At 37.1% G+C, this 20,611-nt stretch overlaps 1 long non-coding RNA gene across 1 annotated transcript; it reads right to left on the bottom strand.

The window, feature by feature from the left end:
- Positions 1-7,479: 7,479 nt before the first annotated feature.
- Positions 7,480-20,097, bottom strand: LOC135154144 (uncharacterized). The gene is made up of 4 exons (XR_010293561.1): positions 20,011-20,097; positions 14,313-14,420; positions 13,082-13,252; positions 7,480-7,608 (listed from the first exon to the last, which is right to left on the bottom strand). It is a non-coding gene; the product is annotated as an uncharacterized LOC135154144 (long non-coding RNA).
- Positions 20,098-20,611: the final 514 nt, after the last annotated feature.

Genomic DNA, 20,611 nt, shown 5'->3' with positions numbered 1-20,611 from the left:
AATTCGTGGAATTAGTTGGCAAAAAACTATTACACAATGCAGCCAACGTTCGCTTTTGCGATGGCATGAATGAGCCGTTGCATAGCTCATGTACTTTCTACTCTTATCCTCCATTTGTTTTCCCTCTGACTTTTTTAAAGCTAAATGTACAGATATTCATTGGGGAATGTAACTCTATCCATTTCAAATATGAAAAAGATCAATTGTTCAAAACTTCATTAATAAAAACATCATCTTACAACTCTTCAATGTTGTTTTGTATTCATAAAAAATGTGTAATTATTGACCAACCTTCGAAATGTTTTACCGGATTATTACGCATTCATTTGCAAGCACTATGGTTGGGGCTAGTTTCAGATGCATCGCATAATCAGGAATATTTATCAATATGGCATATTGGATGAATCGTCTTACTCTGTCGGACCCGAACATACCGCTTTTATTATATTCATTATTTCATTGTAAAATGCATGAACGATCTGTACCAAAATACTATTGTACCAAAATACCATTGGCCAAATACCCCATTCTGCCTGCAACGTAATTTTAGTCGAAAATTATGTCATCAAGAATACGTACCTTAAATTATGCATACGTTTGATTAACAACTCCCCAGACATGTCGGTGGAGAGCTGAATTATATCACGATCGAAATAAAATGAATTACTCCTATCACTCGCCGTTTACGCCAAAACTATTAGGGTGCAAATGAGAAAACGTTTCTTACGTTTTCCAACGCTATTCAATTTAAATATTCATCTCGCTTTTACATCCAGTAGCGTTCGACAATATACATGTATATGGCTAAACTTGCATGACTTGGCTTACGCGTTGCATCGACGAGCTTGTTCAGTTCTCCCATATCGATTTCCAACTATCGTAGAAAAAAATATGACTTGAACATTCTATCGTCATTGTAACATGTTATAGTTGGTGGCGATTGAACATCTTTTCTTTAAATAAAGTGCAATGCTTTAAGTTGTCAGCTGTTATTTTTAACCAAACATCCATCTTTTATTGATCATCGAACAGGCAATGTCTACCTTCGTAGTGCACGTTTAAAAGACAGAATAATGTTTATGAACGATTTTGTTTTAACGAAAAAATTTGCAGATCTTCGCCTTTCGCAAACAAAGGGGGAAGATGATATGGAATATATATTCTTCTCTTTTGGGGAGGTGGCATTATATATTCATGGCAAATCACAAAATTAAAAAAAAGTATTTCCTGAGATGGGATTTCAACTAAATTATATGTGAGTTATGCTCTCCTAGCACTTCATTGAGTGTACGTGGGAATATATTTCAACAACAGCGTTCAGCGAAATTCCCAAGAAAACGATTGATGCATGGTTTCGGAGTAGCAGAAAGGGAGGTAAAATTCACATTTCAGGATATTGCCTCCTGAAACAATATGTCATTGAAAACTTCCAAACAAAGCTAAACGTTAAGGCATTGATGTCACAATGCGTTTATAAACGGGTGGGAATCCACAATGTTCCACCGAGTTATTGCAAGATTCCATTTAATATATTTTTAATTCACCAAGTAAAACTGAAAATGCGTAATCTTCAGGAAGAAATGATCATTCTGTAATGTCAAAAGTGAATGTAAGAGTCATTGTGCATCCGTTTGGTATTAAGACTCTTTAAGTGAATAGCTTGATGCAGACTTATGTTTAAGTCCTTAATTAGCATTAGCATATTACTAAGAAGATTAATCAAATTATTCTGTCGGTTTCTACCTTTTTTGTAATATCTCTATACCATCCTTTGTATAAAAATGTATACTTAGCCATAGGATTTTACATAAGTACTTATTTTCCATCATATTGATTTACGTAAACATCGATCACTAGCAAATGGAATAGTTTCAACAAATCTCCAGACATGATATAATTTTTTTTATTGCAAATCTCTAGAATGACCCCCCCCCCCCCCCTCTCGTTGCTTTACAAATGTATTTCAACGGTTGTGAGAAATTTATCCGGGTTCTTGTTTTAGGGAAACACCCCCGAACTTCGGACCTTTCTTTAGATGTCAATTACATCAACGGTATACCTGGGTCAACCACGTGTAACCTAGGGGTCATGAACGCCCCTCGAAGTTCACTTTAGGCTGCTAGAACGATTAAACGATTACTCTTAAAATGAATTTCGATAAATTTTGATGTCACAAAATCAGTTAGCTCATCATGGTGACTGATATTTGCTTAACTATAGTTGTTCCGTTGCCTAGTTGTCAAGAGCCTTAAATGCTTTGAAGATATTTTTCAGCTGAAATGCTTCTTTATTTACTGATTAATGGCAATCCCAATAAATGTGGGTCTGTAGTGCGTTTCGTCAATCAGATGTCGATTTTTAAAATATTATCTTCTTTTCCCCCCTAAAATACGTCGTATAAATTTGTAAATAGAAAATGCTGGTACAAGAATCTTCAATATGATCATCGTAATCGTCTTTTTTTTTTGGGGGGGTGGGGGTAAGTTTATGGTTGGGCATTTAATTTCATTCAACTGAATCAACTGAAAGGCAAATAGGAATGGAGAAATATTTGGGAAATGAAAATATCGGAGAAGCGAAAATATCATTACTAAAAATTGAAGTTTTTTTTTGTACCAATTACTCTTCCATCCCAATGGAAAATAAATCAAAGTTCATTTTAGACAGGAAAATGTAAAACAGCCTATTAGTATGTTACTTTGCAAGCTGTTCTTAAGCAAGCGATCAAAATTAATCTAGCCATTGAATCTTGTACTGAGTTGAAAATTTTACATTTTACTATTTGAAAGTATATGATACGCACAAACCCCAAACATTAGATTATAGTCAAAATGTCGGTAGACATTGTAGATAATCCGTGTATCGTAAGGAGTCGGCAGTATATATGTATACATTGGATTGCAAATCACAACAGGACAAGGTGCACTACAATTATTACTGTCATTAATTTAAATACAACATTCTCCATCCAGGATTATATCGGTGACGGGCAATATTCGGCAGACACATCAATCGTAAAAGTAAACATATTTCATAATGATTACTGTTATAATTATGTTGATTGCAGGTAAATAAACTCACCATTGTGTCCTTCGGGACTAATTTAAGATGGTAGTCCCGTAAAATGCTCTTGTCCTGATTCACGTGTTGCACTGCCAGGCAAGCGGAAAGGTAGGTAGAGTAGCCCACATTGACCATATCCCCGCTCATCCGGAGGGGAAATAGACCCAGTATCTCCAAATCTGTCTTCGTGCCATCATTGACCGGGGCGACCATGCCGTCGATCTCATCGGGACACGGGACATCAGGAAGAATCTCCCTGTTCTCTTTGGCCACAACAAGATGATCCCCACTCAACATCAGCATCGTCCACCAGATCAACAGCGTGATGATATATTCCATTTTTTCTATCAATAGGGAAACACCAGTGCGCCAAATGCAACCAACGATTCTATCTCGTCTGTGGTTTGCTTGTGTTGGTGATGATAGCTTGATAATAAAAGTTTATCTTGAACAACTTTATGCTACGAAAGATACACACATACAAGATCCATTTATGGCGCGATGGAAATGCAAGTTGATGAAATTTGAGCGCATCGCATTCCAAATGTATTCAATCTCGTGGTGAAACAGGCGTGCGATGCCGGATGAATGAAACCGTTGATTATTCCATGTATCAGTCATAACCTGGCTCAATATCTCAAATTGTAAGCGGGAAACGGATCACTGCGCTGTCCAAAGACGGAGAGCGAAGAAGAGCGTGAGTGGTACGATGTGCTCCCCACTGAAACAAAATGAGGATGGTGGTCGGTGTCCTCGCGGTTAACGGAGACACGCAAGAGGAACGCCAAAGTAAAGAATGCGAGAGCCCGACTGATGTGCATTGGTCGTCTGCAGAAATATCGCAATTATTGTTCGGTTGTCATACCGCGCATGCTCAGCTGGGATTTTCATCCCCAAAGCGCCGTAAATGCACTCCGTGAATTAAAGTGTGAGAGAAATGGATTTAAGTTTGCATTTCATGACCACCCCTCCCTCCTCTCTATCTCTCTCCATCTATCTTTCTTAGTTTTTCTCCGTCTCTATCACGTTATATCTTGTTAACTCTCTGTCTCCCAGTCTATATATGATATACTGATATATATCTGCCTATTTTGTCTGTCTATATATTAATATTGATACACTGTATCTACAGTTCGATCTAATTATATCTATTTATCTATACCCGACTATTTGTCTGTACATATAGATATACAATACTGATATTTTAATATCTATTGTTCCACCTATATCATAAGATCCGCTCCGAACCATATATTTTCCATAAATTCTGAGTTAAAAAAGGAAAGAAAAAAGAAAGAAATAGAAAAACGATCTCTAGTCTCGCGTCGTGTTCCGACGATCCATAATCATAATCAAGAATCTGGCAATCAGTCATATAGCTCCTTGCCACAGGCATTTTGAGGTGCTAACTGTATTATGATCGATAACTCTCTTTTAAAATCAATGATGGAATAAGGAGATAGTCCAATGAGAGGGCTTTCCATAAAAACAAGGAGGACAGAAGGAGGGGGAGGACTATGAAACCCATCAAAGGAGAGAAACAGATGAATAATTTATTCCTTTTGTACATTAATCTCTTACACTTCTTTCGTTATATCTTCTCAGGGATAAAACAAAATTGAGATAAACGATTAGGTGCTTCAATCATAAGAAAACGCGAGACGATAAGAAAAACAATTTTGATATATGAGAATAAATTATTCCCACAGCTAAATAAGGTCAACGAACTTAGCTACAATATGATTCTTGACATCAAAACAAAGTAACAAAATAGCGTCATGTCGATCGTTACGATTGTTTATTCTATTTTTTGCATAATTATCATGATAAGAACTGTTATATAAGTGAAAATACATAAGTAGAAAATAATTGTGACACAAATTAACCATGTTAACGTTATGTTAACGTTATTTTTATTTTATTCATTTATTTTTTTTTGCTTTGTGGTTTTCTATATGACATTTCAGAAACTTCATTTTATCTATTCTTCCTCCAATAAAAGTACTGTTTCGAAACTAAACTCTTTGCTACAGTTATAATTACATTTCCGGAACATAATCATTTTTACATGTATTCATATTACATGCTAACCCACTTATGTTCCTACTTGAAATCCCAAATGCAAAATGTGATCGGAAAGTGGACTTTTAAAACCACTATACATCACCATTACACTATAAGTTTTGTTTTCTCAATTCACTTTTTTTTCTTATAAATAATGGTTGTTTTCGTTTTTGATAGCTTTTTGTTAATGATGTTTTGTAGTGCATAAGTTACTTTTTATTGGTAAAAAATAAATGTTCCCTAAATGTATGTAATTGTTATCAGCTTGGCGTTATAAACCAGCGAACAGCGAGTTCCTAAGGGAGTTATACCACAGAATCAGAAAATTATGATAACTATCATAGGTTACCTGCTTTAAGCAAGATTAATATATACACGTTGAAAAAAAAACCGATAAGATATCCTGGTACCAGAGAAACATACTTTATCAACGAACTCTTCCAAAAGTGCGAATATTGTTCGTCGACGTCATAAATCAAAGCGAACAATGGTAAGTTATTATTCAAACGAATTGATGATAATAAATAGAGTGATTCAGAAAGAAAATGTCACATTAGATTGAAGTGTTCTTGTCTAAAGTATGAACATTTATTCATAAATGTATTGATATGTCCTGATAGTGTTATTCCCCTGGTCATTTTGGAACCATTTTATTACGGATCTTTGCATGCATGACTGACTACGAGGCAATCTCCGGAAGGTTGTAAAATCTCAGCCGCGCCATGATCGCTGGGTGAAGAACGAAACAAAGTGTGAAGAGGGGAACTTGTGTGCATTCAGAAACACACTTAACTATCATTCCACATACAGACACACCCACGCATACCACCACACTCTCCCCTACACAAACACAAACACACCCTCATAACACATTACCTTTAACACACCCCACCACCCACACACCCACCCATCTTCACACATTTGTGAAGAGCCCAACATAAGTAGCTGCTACCACATCAGGCAAGCAATTTGAAGTTAAACAATGGGACATTTGGCCACTGTTGATCAACGAATGACAAAACCAATCAGAGTAAAGAGATGAGGAAATGTATACACTGTGATATTTTATCAGGTTTTTATGACGTTTTAAGTAGCGTGTGTGTGGGTAGGTGTGTGCGAGAGAGGTGATGTCTTTTTGTGTGGGTGTGGAGGTGTGAATGTGTATGGGTATGTGTCTTTTTTGTGTGCATATAATTACCATTTTTCACATTTTTATTATTATTCACCCGACAACTTGGCGCAACTGAGATTTTACGACTTTATGGTGATTGCCTCGTAGTCAGTCATGCATTCAAAGATCGTTATGAAAATTGTACGAAAATGAGCGGAGGGAACAACTCTATCAGGACATATCGATAAATCAATGATTAAATGTTCATATTACAACTTCAATCTAATGGGACATTTTTTACTTACTCACTATATACAGTGCGTATTAAAAAAAAGTTTACACTTAGATATAATCCTGTAAAATTATACATTCGTAATATCCTGAAGATTTTTCCACATTGTAACATTGGTACAGATCCATTTAAGCAAATGACGATATAACAGTCGAAAAATATTTCCGCTTGAGTGAGCATCACTTACTTTTGAAAAGTTGGTGAAAAATGATTTGCGCAGAACTTTGAAATAGTTATGCGAATAAAAGTAGACCTTAATCATGAAGAACACGTGGAATTTAGATAGTAAAATTGATTTGAAGATATCTTTTACCCTTTTTAACTTGTTTCCTTTCCCAAAACATTTCGAAGAGTGCATTGCGCCCCACCCCACTCCCCCACACACCGAGGCCATCGTGACGATATTTGCCTTACACTGAGCTGTGATTGACATGAAATGGCTTAACCTTGATTTTTATTTTTTTTATCATTGTCAAGCTTGGGAAAAGTGTGGAGAAGCAAGTATTGAATGAAAAATGAAATGTAAACCCACTTTAAATGATAAAAACTTAGTGAAAAAATGCTGGAGATGTCTGATATAAACGGTTGTGCTTATAAGTGTTGAAATTACAATTTGGGTGGCAACATTATTACAAAATGCTTGAATGTATTCGTTTTATTTCAATTGACTAAAAGTGTAAGGGAAAAGTATGAGAAATTTTTCGCAGGGTAAGTTTGATTTCGCCCTTTCCCCTTGACACAGTGTGAAAACGAGCATATTCTGCGCAAACAGATTTCTGCGAGCTTTACAAAAATGGGAAGTGCTCACTCAAGTGTAACATTCAAAATTACCCACATGTTGTATATTTTTTAATTCCCGGGGCTGTTTCAAAGTGTAAACTGTTTTTTTGATACGCACTGTATAATAATAACAATAATAAAATAATAATGGTAGTGATAAAATTAATAATGATAATAATAATTAGGATCTCTTTTTCCACGGGGTTGGCACGTCTGCTCTCCCATCATCATTGCCTTTCTCCGTTCTAATCCGAGTCCGACAAGTCTTTGATATGACGCTGTCGGAGATCGAAACCACCTCAGAAACCATGGAAACAGAGTTTCAAAATTAGAAGTTGGTATACTGTTTATGATGAAGTATTTTACAGACGTGTGCAAATCAGATTTTATTATTTAATTCTGGGATTGGCGTCATCATCCGAAAGCCGTGACCTGGGGCCCATTTCTCAACACCTGGACAAATTAGTCATATATATCTTTATCCACCAACCACGGAGTTAGATCCAATCTTACTAAACCCGTTTCACGAAATGCTTCCTAACTAGAATCCCTTGATATCGATTCTATCGGTAGAAAGAGCAGACGAGACGTAGCCATAGCCACAAAAAAAAAACATAATTTTTAAAAAGCAAAAATATGTTAAAACTGCAATTATTTGGAAATACATCTAATCAAAATAATAGCAAAGGCAACATATATACCATGCATACTTCAACCATGAAGACTGAAGCATTCAATTGCTTGAGAAAATAAAATTATGAATAATTCATTTCATGACTAAAAATAGCATGTTGAGATGGGTACCCCCGGGATTGTAAATTTTAATAGTTTACGGAAGTAAACCACAATATGATTTTCTTTGTAAAATAATGAGAATTATACGTTTATTTAAGGTTCCAAACAACATCAAAATATAGTTTAACATAAGTTTTTAAAATCTTTAGATACCGAAACACACGATTTGACATTTTTTTTACATAAATTAAAGATAGAATGTATCAAAATGTTGATAAGGGTCTGAAAACAACGAATACGAGTCCAGTTATGGATGACCTGACGTGGTAGAATCCTTATCGATTAAATTATTTCACTATTTCAAAATGTATGGATTGATTGCGTTTTACCAACAGTCTTTATAGTTTCTGTGCATTACAATTATTATTGAAAAATCTATCACACCTGTTTTGCAATTTAATTTCAACTTCTATGATTGATTACGTTAGATTATAATGTTCAAATTTCGAGGCACTTTTGCATGTCATAGTCTACCCACGTGATGCTACTACGTCATTAAGAAAGAAGTTATGACAGGTTCGGATGTGTCATAAATATTTAGTCAGGTTGTTGTCCCAGATCTTGGCAAAGAGAGCTTCGTGAAATAGTTAGCGGACAAGTAGCTCACTATCTCCGATTTAGTCAAGAAGTTAGACTTATGACGGTGTCGAGAAACGGGCCCCAGGGCTCGAACCTCGATCCTCTCTATACATGTACATCAATTTTAAATCCCCCAATATAGCTTGGATTTCAGGCTCACGCCACAATGCGCATTAGAAGATAGTATTATAAACATTTAAATATGACACTGGTTTTACGCAAACCAGTTAGCAGAGAATCCATGGGATCATATTCCTCACGTAAACTATTCTACAATACATCCAGCTAAATTGTCTATCAATATGTTTATTATTTTTTATGGCTATCAAGCTACACCTAAAAGATGCTTAAAAAGTATAAGCATATAGCAAACTTGGCAGGAAAATGAATATAGGCTTAATACGCCGTACTCAGATACTCTTTGCAAAAAAAAGGGAACTATGGCTTCCAAACGTAAATAAAGAGCAGTGGAATGCGATTTCAGTTTACATCCTATGAGCGGAACGGATTTTCCACATGCATTTTTCCGGAGGGGGACCGATTATCTACGTCGACCCTGTCAGATATCATGAAAACCTGACTACTCTAGATATTCCGCCACCTTTTTTCGAATCCAATCATCTGGGTTTAGAGCAGCCCAACGTGGGTCCTTTTTTTTTCTTTTATCCAACCCAAATCGTCCATCGTACATCTTCCAAAACTGATTTTTTTTTTTTATACGTCTGCTCCATTTTCCTGTTCACGTTATGAAATTCATAATGATTCTGCGAATCTGAATCCGAGCCCGGGGCAGGTGTTCTGTGTGGCGAGTGACCAAAAATTGAAGATAAACGAGCTTTTCATTTCTTTTAATGAAGCAAGGGCATTGAATGCGATGGCGAACAAAATGTCCGATGATCATGTGGGACTGATTTAGCTGCGTGCGAGCTCCCTTTATATGCAATATAATTTGATTGGTCTGAATATGAATAACATACTTATGCAATAGCCACGAAACCAACTCTAAACCGACCGTTGGTCTGTCATTGGTAATAACGTAATAGATTTGATCGATGTGAAGTCGGTTTCGCAGGTGAGTCTGTGTCATTATACTAAGAATGTTTATCAACCTTGGCTGGCAAGAAAGCAGATTGATATAGGATATATGCGTTTGATAAGGAGTTGCATGGAAGTTCGAAAGAGAATCATCTGCAGAGAGATGTACACTGGCGTAGAGGGGGGGGGGTTAGGGCCGACCCGCTCCCCCCCCCCTCCCAAACCCACACACACACATATCATCTGTATTATATTTTTCTACATAATAATTCCTAGAAGCATTTGGCGATTTAAACTGTTTACCTACGAATTCTACAGTATCATATATTCATGCAAGCAAGCATGGGACAAAATGTATTATCCACACTCGCTTCGCTCTACCAAAAAGTTAGGAAAATGAATTGCTTTATTCTAGAATGAGTATTCCACGATGTCGCACTTATTTTGCTACATCATCATCTTTTCACTCAGAACATTTTTTTTTCTTTTTTTTTCTCGAAAAGATGCTGCATGCATCAATTCCTCAGCTCTATATTCAATTTACGCAGCAGATTTTGGTGTTAACTCATGATTTTTATTAAATTTGTTTCATTTCTACCAGCCTTTATGACTTATTCATTTTTTTTCACTATGTTTCCAATGTCATTTTGATGTGAAGCACTAACCACAGAAATATGTGAGTGCCTCTTGTATACAAATTTCTATTCTGTACAAATTACATTTGGGACACCTGGAAAGAATACTCCATATTTTCTTCTTTCTTTTTTCATGAATACTCTCAAACAATATTTTCCTCTAGCTCCCTCTTTCCCTTTTCATCACTCATATTCTTCTTGTAGTATTTTTTCTTCTTGTAGTTTAATTTTTCGTCTTCTCTTTTTTTTCTTTCTTTCTTCATATCTTGTTTTCAATAGTATGATTATTTATGTCCCTTTTCTTGATATTGTTCTGTTCACTCTTTTTCGGTGTTTCGTTGATTTTTTCCTCTTTTCTCCATCTAATCTGTTTCCTTTTCCCCCTTTTTTCAATATCTATATTCTGCTTATTTTCACCTACTCTCCCTTCTACCGTTTTTCTCATATTCTTCTTTCTGTTCCCTTTCCTCATCGTCATCAACTTCTTCACATTCATTTTCTCATTTTATTCCTTTCTTCTTCCTTATTCTTAATCTTCTCTCCTATTTTTTGTTATGTGGCCCTACTCCTTTCTACCTTTTTTCCATCTATTTTATATTCTTCTTAGACCTATACGTCGTCCTTTCTTCTTCTCATTCCCCTTCTTTTTCTCATTCTTCTTGTTCGTCTCATCATTGTCCTCTTACTTTTTCTCCCACTATACATGTATGGAGATACTACTTGGCAAAATGCCTACGATATATCCGTGGATCGTCTGGGGTAGAGAGATGACCATGAAAACACTCATGATGTCTTAATTTGAAGTAAGGTGTTAGTTCTCTTCTCACGCTTGAGTTCAGTTCGCGGTCATCGGCAGTGTGTGCGCGTATTCCTTCATGTAAACTGTACCTCAATACTTCGGGGAACGAGTGTTAGGACAACAAAAACTCCAATGCTATCAGAATTTTCAAAATACAGTATACGAATCGAGACTTTTCTTCCACAAATCTATTCATTGGTAAGGAGAAGGGCCCTGTAAATGATTTTCAAGTGCAGGTGCTGATGTAAAGTTTCAATACAAAATGAAGGTAATTTTTGTGTAAATTGTACACATCTTCCCGCATACCTGGGGGTGCTGCTTAGGGGAGAATAAGGCACGCAGCACCCCAAGGGAAATTGGGGGGCTTTCGGCACCCCAGCGCCCCCTCTCCCGTTCCATGGTAAGGATAAATTGGAAATCAAAAAGAGAAACATAATCGTATATCTAATTGCACATGCAAATTTTCTCTGAAAATAAATCCTTTAGTTTACATTTCATGCCGGTAAATAGGTGTATATGCTGATCTATGCTTCAAATCAAATAATGGAAATGCTTTGAAAATTTATTATCTCAGGCGAAATTAATGATTTTGAGTTGTTTCTCTCTGTGTGATTCTGCTCAAATATGTGTTTTCTGGTTTTTTATCACTACGTTTTTTAACACTTTTTGTGATGAGATTTCTCGGTAACGACATCTGGATTGTTACCAACACGAAATCGATCAATCAATTGCAATACATTTATGAATTTTTTTTTTTTTTTAATGCGTGTGCTGGCTTGATTACATGCTTTGGAATCGGCTTTCGGAAACGTATACCCAGTATAGCGAAGTTGGTCATAAAAAGGTAAGCAAGACTTAATAGAAAAAAGCTTAAACCATGTAAGACTACGTCGACCAGTGGCAGATTAAGGGAAGGGGGCACATCCGGCCCTTGCCCCCCCCCCCCCCCTGAGAGTCATATTCAATATTTTTAATGTAAATATGGCGTTCTTACATAAGCGTGCCCCAACCCCACTTTGTTTTTAAGTTACAGCATATATGTTTAATGGGAATATATATGTATATATCTCTTTTGGCTTGTCAAGTTTTCCTCGGGAAAATGTGCCCCCTCCCCCATTGAAATATCCTGGATCCACCCTTGACGTCGACTTTTCTTGGAATTATTATTTTTTTGCGAAAAGTGGAGTCATTGATGGGAAATCCGTACCCTCCTCATGTCTTGTATCAAGCAAATAATTAACGTCGGCGAAAGTGATGGGCAAACTAGCTTATCACTTCACATGCTTCAAATGCAAGCTGGATGCAGCAATCATTCCGAAGTGAAGCTGAAGGATGATAGCATGGAGGCTTACATACAGCTTGCTGAGGAAGTGATAGTTTATCCTTTTACCACAAACTAAAGGCTCACCACTTTACTTGTTAGCCCACATCTTAAAACTTTTAATTGGAAACGGAGTAATATATTTGGGTTTTTTCGGTTTATTACAAAAAAATATTTATTAAGTTACCAATATATAGATATATATATTTTTTTTTAACTATAATGAAGGCAAGTCAAACAAATACACATCACACCCTCGCACACGCCCTCATTGCTCACACAAACGCACACACACACATAAATATTACTAGTTCCTGCTTTTAGAACCGCGCGAACTTCTTAAACGTTAGATCAAGACCTAACACATTGGCAACTCACCCATGTCCATGAAAGAATTATGTTTCACGTTAGTTTTCCCCCAAGTTTTAGTCCTTCGAAGAACAGTTTTATAAACTCTTAAGGTGACAGTTTGGAGTTTCATATTCGATGTCCTTAACGATATCAAACTATGGCTCCAAAGGACCTAAATCGCCGGAAAAATCGTAAAAAGCTTCTATAGTCAATACAAAATTGCCCATAATAGCGTTAGACATACTTTACAACTCACCACTAAAGTTGGCCCAGTGTTTTCAACAGTTCAAGTCTCTGTGTGATGTCCAGCTCATGAACTTTGGCTTTCTTGTAGTTTGTCCATTTCAGCGTCAGTCAGTTACTGTAATTAATCTTATCGACTCGGTCCTTCTTAGTGAGTTCCTGGTCCAAAACTTAGTCTGGAGCACTGTGAGGAGAAAACAGTAGATTTTATACAGATAAGAATTTAAAAAAGGAGATCATGCAACAGAATAAAAATAGATAACATACTATTTCTGTAAATCGTTATTTTAACAGGAAGATTTCTGCAATTTAACAGAACGAGTCTATTTCATTTAAGTTAAAAAAAAAGTTTTATTACAGGAAGTGCGTAATAAGATTTCATACATTAGATAAAAATTAATTTCCTGTAATTTTACACGATGTATTTTAAGCACACAGTGCAGTAGGATTACAGGTGATCTTAGGACCCTGAGCACTGCAAGAACTTTGGGGGCCTATTTAAGGATAAATTTTACCATTTGTTGAGAGCCTATTTACCCCTATTATACGTAATATTCCGATTTTCTGGTCCATGATATTCTTTGGTATCTTATAAAAAATATTTGATCCCATTGAGAGTCATCCAATTTAATTATGCAGCATATAGCAGGTCTACATCTAACGATAGGTGCAGGTAAGAGTTAGACCAAAAGCTTCAGTCTGTGTACGTGTTCGTCGATTGCTCCGCTGGACTAGGTCTGAAGTCAATAGACCGATTTCAGCGGTCTAAGAGTCTATACTGGTCTACTGCTAATTTCCTTACCAGGTGAAGTCGTGAACAAATAGACCTCCGAACACGTCGACGAGTACAATTAAGTAAGTTTATGTCAAATTCAGCAACGTTTTAAATGGAAACTGAATATTAGATTTTCTTCGTTGCGCATTAGGCATACACAGTGATGCAGTTAGCAGAGCCATGGTTTACATTTACGCCGCCGTGCTAGTGATTTCGGACGGTCAACTTACCCGCTGGCCATCCAGAGAAATATCGGCTTGCAGCTACAACAGGGACGTGCCCAACCAGTGTCACGATTTATTAGATCGATCCCGAGATCGATCAGGATTGGCCTTGACATAATTTACTTTAAAATTGTGTTGTTTAAATCTTTAATCATAAATAAAAGATAAAGAAAAGTTATAGTTAATGACCTAACGTTAGATCTATCTAATAGATCCTAGACAGGGTTAGATCTACTAGTACTCACCTGTCGGGGTCTTGTACTGCAGCCCGAACATTCCACGTTCGTTTTCGAGCCGCGGGCGATAGCACTAGCAGTCATGATTATGGACGGAAAGCGTCCCACATTCTGCACCTGTGTAATAAGTAATTAAACATAGCATCCAGTCAATCAAAAAGTAATTATACAAGTTATTAATATAGGCCTATATACTCACAATGCAGGGAGCATAGCTTTGTCTTTGTTTATGATGGAATGATCCCGAGTACTATCGCTCACACTTTCGAAATCCAGTCGTATATCTACATAGAGCCCCCCCCCCCCCCCTCCGGGGTCGGGAGGACCGCATGCGCGTTCCCAAAATGTCCGGTAATATAAAGGGGTACTTTTTCGCGGAACAAGCCCGGCCCGCGAATTGTAAAAAAAGGGGGTGTATTTGTATTTTCAGCCGGAGATTATGTCATGAGATTTTCATTTTTTCGGTATTGTTTTTGATGACTGCATAGTTCTTAGATTTTATTTTGAACATCAAAAAAAAATTCCTTAGGTAAAGATCTAGAGGGTTCCCACAAGCAGCCATATTAGAGGACAAACAATAAAAACCTGTGCATCAGACGATGAAAAGTCATTGTTTACATGGTTTTGCTATTTGTTTGTCCTCCATGACATCAGGGAACCTCTATTGCACCTGAGATGAAGGGAGGGGGGAGGTTGTCTGTCCTGAGATAGGGGGTTGGAATGAGAGCTCACCTGAGATAGGGGGTACATTGAGCAGTGTTCCTGATTTAGGGGGGTCTCCAAGGCGGAAAAAGCCCTCGAAAGGGGGTTTCAGAAATGTTGGCAGACCTTCGATAGGGGGGTGCTTTCAAAGGGAGGGAACGAGCATAGGCGTACCCTAAATAACACTGAGTGGGGGGCCGGGCATAGATTATGCATTTGTGCAAAGCGTTTGTGGCGTAGGACGTGAGGATGTGTGTGTGTAATTGTTTGGGCTTTTTAAACTGGAAACAATCAGATATGATTATTTACAGGGGCGGAAATCTCTCCCAAAAGGTAGGGGGGACACAGGGGCGGATCCAGCCTTCGCCCAAAGGGGGGGGGGCGGAAATTTGTTTCAGCCATATTTTCCCCGATCGGCAGCTCGACGATGATTCGTGCTTGTTTCTTTGAAGGGGTGGTCCTTATTAGTCACTTCTTAGCTTTATTCTTATAAATTCATACATAATATCATAATCCTTATTTATATGATGCGAGCGCGAAGCGCGAGCTAATTTTTTCCTAAAATTTTGAACATTCTTGGCAATGTTTGTTACCCTGAAAAAAATGTGTATGCAACTTAATACGAACGCAAAGCGCGAGCAGAAATGAACTGATGGAAAAGATACCTCTTAAAGACTGCGTGCAGTTAGCATTTAACAATCAAATAATGCGAGCGCGGAGCGCGAGCTGATTTTTTTTGTTGACGTTTTCACCTAAAGAATGGAAATTCTAAGCAATTTTTGTAACTCAAGCAGAATAGGTATATAAGTAGACAATTGATGCGAGGGCGAAGCGCGAGCGGAAAATTTCGAGATTTAGTCCTATAATATTTACTGAACGAGACACTCTATTCATGTTTTGTAAATCATGAAAAGGATGAGTATTAATAATGCGAGCGCAAAGCGCGAGCAGAAAATGTTTATATACGTTTTGAACTGGTACCTGTTGAAAAGGTACCTGTTAAGGACTGCTTGCACTTAGCCATGAAGGCGTTTCATATTTCAACAATCAAAAAATGCGAGCGCGAAGCGCGAGCTGAAAAATTTTGAAAATTTTTAAAGAAAGAATGGAAGATTTTAATCAATTTTTGTAATCGTGAACAGGATAGCTATATAATTCAACAATTGATGCGAGCGCGAAGCGCGAGCAGAAAAAAAATCGAGATTTAGACCTAAAAATGGGCCACTCTGTTCATGTCTTGTAAACAGCCATAGGCTGATCGAGGGCTTTTTACCGTGTTTAAATAAAATAAATCAATCAAAATCAGTGTTTTGTAAATCATGAAAAGGATGAGTAATAGGGGGTCTTCCTACATTAATAATGCGAGCACAAAGCGCGAGCAGAAAAATTTTGATATTGTGATCTGAAACTGGATAATGATTTAAATAGAGAACAAGTTGAGTATTTGAATAAACATGCGCGCGCGTGTTTCATATTTAGACCTAGAATCTAGGCATTATAAATACATTTTTAATCATGAAAATCATGAAACTTTGATATTCCGATCTGAAAAAAGAGCCAATTATATTTAAAGCACTTTGCAGTAAAATTGTAAGGTGGCTATGGATCGCACTTAAAAAGAAGAACTGAAATTTTAATTATTATTACTATGAGTTTTGTAATAGGACCGGGACATCCTTACGAAGTGTCATGAAAATGATGACTATCTTCCTATTCCTCTTGCTAAGCGCGAGATGAAACAAAAGGGACAATTTAATCATTAAATTAATATATTTATTAATGCCGAATGAGGGCGCGAAATCTGATGATATTATAGCATAAAAACTGGACATTTCATTTTTGTAATTATAAATAGGATGCATCAGTTAATATATTTTTAACCATTAATGCGAGCGCAAATCGCGAGCTAAAACTTTTGATAAACTGTCATGAAAAGGGGATTTTAAGTAGTTTGTTGTATAATCAATATTGAAACATACATAACTCGCCAATCAAAATGCCAGCGTGCAGCGCTAGCTGATACGTCTTGACAATCAGACATGAAAAGGGATATTTTGACAACTTTATGGAATACACGAAAATAATAGGTACCTGATAAATCAAAATTTGCGAGCACGCAGCGCAAGCAGCAAATGTTGATAAAATTATTCAGACCATAAAACTGACATTTTTACAGAGCACTTTTTAAAAATCAATTTGTAAATCACACAAAATAATGAAAGTTCGATTTTCGAGGTGAAATATGTTTTGTATATTGACTTCCAAACTTGATATTTGAGCTCCAATTTGAACAAGATATGTAAATCACCTAACAGGCAGTGCGAGCGCGAAGCGCGAGCGAAAATGTTATATAGTGGCACGAAAGATTCTTTTTATTTTCCAAGTCTTCCCCTCATCTTATTTTATGCACTCGTCGTCCTTCTCTTCCTTTTCTCCTCTCTTTTCCCTCCTTTTTTCCTTTTTCCTTCTTTCTTTTCTTTTTTTCTTTTATTGCTCCGCCAATAGGGGGGGGGCCCTCGGCCCTCCTGGATCCGCCTATGGGGACAAGGGGCGGGAAAATTTGACAAGCAAAAAAAAAGGTTATCATCCCAAAAGTACGGTCATCTTGTCCCAACTCGTTCCAAAATACATGTTTTATTTCGATTTAGAATGATGTACTTTTTACCATCATAAAAGACAAAAATAGTAGGGGGGACATTTGATATTGTGTCCCCCCTACTATTTTGAGTAGGGGGGACACGTCCCCCCTGTCCCCCCTGGGATTTCCGCCCATGATTATTTACATATTGGACCGACCTTTTACGGCACCATCCAAAAGACGTGACAAGGGCTCGAACCTCAACATCAACTTGTATCTTCCCCACGTAGCTTGGATAACAAACACCCGCCATAGTTGTGGCGTGCAATAGGCCTACAGTGTACAACCATGACTAGCCTTCTGAGTTCTCAACAGAAAAATTGTTTTCTCACCATTTCTGGGGAATAATAAAAAAAAGTTAAAAGAGAAGATATTGCCTGATCATTAGAAACGAAACAAATTACAAAATCGTAAGTTATTTGAGTTATGTGAGTATCACACCTATAGATCCTGTATTGGCCTTGACTACAGTGTATATCCAAGCAGGGGCAGATCCAGGATTTTCCAAAAGGGGGGGGGGCTAATTTTCCCGAGGAAAATTTTGAAAAGCAATAAAAAAGGGTTTTCAACCAAAAATTAAAAAATATTTCGTCCCAAAAAAAATTTGACAAGCAAAAATAAAAAGTCTTCACTTTCGAAAGGGGGGCACTTCTCTGTTTCAACGGCATTTTTACATTACAAATTTTAATTATGCTTCTCAAAAGGGGGGCACGGGCCGGCTGTGAACCCCCCCCCCCCCTGGATCCGCCAGTGTATCCAAGTACAAAGTGGCACGGCGCCGGGCACCAGAATAGAGGGGGGGGGGAGCTCGCACACGACTATTTTGTTGTAGTTGCCTTTTTCACAAAATCGAGTATGAAGCAAGAGCTAAAGTATTTAATACATGCCCTACTGATGTGAAAAGGGATCTGTTAATAACTGTCTGCAGTGACAAGCAAAGATGTTCATAAAACAAATAATGCAAATGTATAATTCGCGATCTGAAAGTTGTTGATATCCAACACTTTTTAAATATTATGAACATGCAGGATGCGTATCTAACAAAACAAATTATGAAAACTCGAATCATGAGAAGAATAATTAGTGCAATAGGTCTATTGACTTGAATACTGGATTTTCGAGCCCCATGTTATCCTATTGAACAGATCATTCATTTATTTCAATCAACAGCCACTGCGAGCGCGAAGCGCAAACAAAATTTTATGTAATGACCGGAAAGATTAGTGTTAGATACTAATATTGTTAAGAGCTAACAGTTACTGGATAAGAAAATTTTCGAAATTTGAATAGTTTTGGAGCAGTTTACATCTTGAGTAGGGTGCTTATGATAGCATTTTTTACACATATTTTCACATAATTACATTTTCGGGGCAGTTTTCAAAATTTCTTGGGGGAGGCGGGAGAGGGGCAGCAATGATCCTGACTGGGGGGTACAAATGCCCTTAAGCCCCCCCCCCCCCCCCCCCCCGTGCCGCCACTGCAACAACCGTAAATAATAAGGAGGAAAATAAAGTAAGTAAGAAAGAACAAAATTTGACTTTGTTTACAAATGTCTTTTGTTTTAGAGGAAGCAAAATAGAAGAATATTTATGATGGCCAATATAGTCAAATTGACTGGTTGCCAAGTAGTAAGAAGAACCCCGATCCCTGTAGTTCCGGAAAATCGCACAAATCCAAGAATTACTTTTCATTTCTTTGAATTGAAACTACACGTTGTTTAAAGAGCTGATTTGAGCATGGTCTGTTTTAGGTAAGTATGTTATTTCCAGTTTAGTATGTGTTTTTTGGGGGGTAGTACCGTTTGCAATGATCATTTTGTGCCACAGTCTATCTGAGTAGTAAACTCAGCTGCGCCAGTTCGTGGCGGTATGGGACATGTAGACGAGTAGACATGTCCAAATCTCTAATTTCCGTTAATTTGGATATTCCACGCTTGAAACTGAGCTCGGGAGTGACGCCATTTCAATCAGCCATTTTTCAGACATCAAACGGATAGTTTTTAACATTTGCATAAACCCGAGACTATTACCCAATGTCATATTAGCTCCATTGTCAAACAACAATGGTGTCTTGGTTACTATTTTCTTGTGTCAATTACAAGCAATTCATCGTGTGTCTAAAGGTAAGGCCTAATTTATGCTGCTTTACATTAAACGACTTCATACGACCGTGAGCTTCCAGGATACATTACGTAACATTCACGAGTACACGTATTCATAGTAGGCCTATACATGGTTCGCGTGAACAACCCGTCCATGTCGTATCTTTGGCTGTTCATTTTCGTTCAACATCGTATTTATTCATGCATCTTGACTTAAAGGACAATATAACTAATTAATTCAAAGATAACAAATCAATTCTACTCACGTCATTGGGCTTGTATTACGAAATATAAAGTAAATAAAAGACAACTCTGGCCAACACTTTTGCACGACGAGGCACATTAGCAACACGCCCTCAAGCGATCAAATTCAAATCTATCTTATCGCCGCTTCTGATTAAAAAAAAGGGAAATAATAAAAACATTCTGTACACAACAGCCATAAAGCTGGAATTTTCGTAGATATTCTATATAATTTTTAAAGTAAAGGCCCTTTCGCCAAATATTCGGCAAATCTTAATCAATATTATTTTAAAAATGAGTCGAGTATTATATTACGTTTTGAAAAATGCTTAACAATCGTTACACTTCCACAGAAAATAACAATCAATGTTTTTTTCAATCTAAGTTCCAAATTTCCCTCATCCGGTTTAAGTCAAAGCTTCTCTGTCTTTGGGCAGTCAATCTAATAAATTTACTGATCATCTGTTTCCCCTCTTTTCGTATAAAAGATAAAATTATTCCTCTGTTTGACGTCATCCGGTTGCCATGACTATTTGTTATTCCACCCCTGCCCGTCATAGTTCATTTGGTGTTTAGTATACACCACATTAGATGGGGTAGAATAACGTTACAAGAAAAACGTTC

The sequence above is a fragment of the Lytechinus pictus genome, chromosome 5 (genome assembly GCF_037042905.1).
Source record: "Lytechinus pictus isolate F3 Inbred chromosome 5, Lp3.0, whole genome shotgun sequence".
In the NCBI taxonomy this organism is placed as follows: domain Eukaryota; kingdom Metazoa; phylum Echinodermata; class Echinoidea; order Temnopleuroida; family Toxopneustidae; genus Lytechinus; species Lytechinus pictus.
The sequence above is the reverse complement of the archived record's forward strand: the minus strand, read 5'-3'. Positions and strand labels throughout refer to the sequence as shown.